The 1,209-nt window shown below is 35.8% G+C and overlaps 1 non-coding gene across 1 annotated transcript; it reads right to left on the minus strand.

Annotated features, from left to right (window-relative positions):
• Positions 1 to 427: 427 nt before the first annotated feature.
• Positions 428 to 534, minus strand: LOC136215990 (small nucleolar RNA R71). Its single transcript, XR_010682990.1, has one exon. It is a non-coding gene; the product is annotated as a small nucleolar RNA R71 (small nucleolar RNA).
• Positions 535 to 1,209: the final 675 nt, after the last annotated feature.

Below are 1,209 nucleotides of genomic sequence, written 5' to 3' on the forward strand. Positions count from 1 at the left end.
AAACAAAGACAAAACACCCTTAAAAACCAAAGTAGTCCAGCCAGAAAATATGGCCGATCCACCGACACTTATGGATTATGCTAGGCCAGGAATGGCCGGTGTAACTAATAGTGTAGTTAGACCCCGTATAAACGCAAATCAATTTGAAATTAAGCCTGCTTTGCTTAATATGTTGCAAAACAACGTAACGTTTTATGGACTACCTAACGAAAACCCTAATGCACATTTGACAAATTTCTTAGAAATTTGTGATACTTTTAAAATTACTGATGTAAATGCCGAAGCAATCAAACTTCGCCTCTTTCCTTTCACTTTAAAGGATAAGGCAAAAATTTGGTTAACTTCTATACCTGCTGCAACATTTGAAACTTGGGACCAATTAGCCCAAGCGTTTTTATCAAAATATTTTCCTTTAGCAAAAACCGCAAGAGTCATCAAAGAGTTGACATCTTTTACCCAAAATAATAATGAAACTCTTTATGAAGCTTGGGAACGTTTTAAAGAACTTCAACATTTATGCCCACACCACCAACTGCCAGATGCACTTTTAATGCAGACATTCTATAATGGATTAAATCCTACGACTAGAGGTTGATTAGATGTTATGTCTGGAGGGTTATTTATGAAGAAGACGTCCGCCCAAGCAAGAGAACTTTTGGAGGAAATGGCAATCAACAGCAGTATGTGGCCCGCAGAGCGTGGACATATACCAACGGCGAAACCATCATCCTCAGGTACATCATCGGTTAACGGTATAATGAATCTTGATCCAGTAGCAATGTTACAAGCCCAATTTTCTGCCTTATCGCACAAAATTGATAAATTTATGGCACCATGCGATCCTAATGATCCAATCCAGAGAGACATTGATTACGAAGGTATGAATGAGTTAGAACAGGTAAACTTTGTCTAAGGACAAAACCAAACTACTAATCCTTATTCTAATACTTATAATCCTGGATGGAGAAATCACCCTAACTTTAATTGGAAAGATGGTAATAATAATAATAATGCAAATGCTAATCAATATCGTATAAATAATTATCAAAATCAAACAAGAGATATGATTAGCACTTTATCTTCAAAAATCGACAAATTTATAGATGCTATGAATGGAAAGGTAAGTAATCAAGACGATGGTTTTAAACGGATCGAAAGTAAATTCGATCAGCTTATCAAAAACCAATCATCTAGCATCCATAATTTGGA

This window comes from Euphorbia lathyris, chromosome 1, assembly GCF_963576675.1.
Source record: "Euphorbia lathyris chromosome 1, ddEupLath1.1, whole genome shotgun sequence".
NCBI lineage: Eukaryota > Viridiplantae > Streptophyta > Magnoliopsida > Malpighiales > Euphorbiaceae > Euphorbia > Euphorbia lathyris.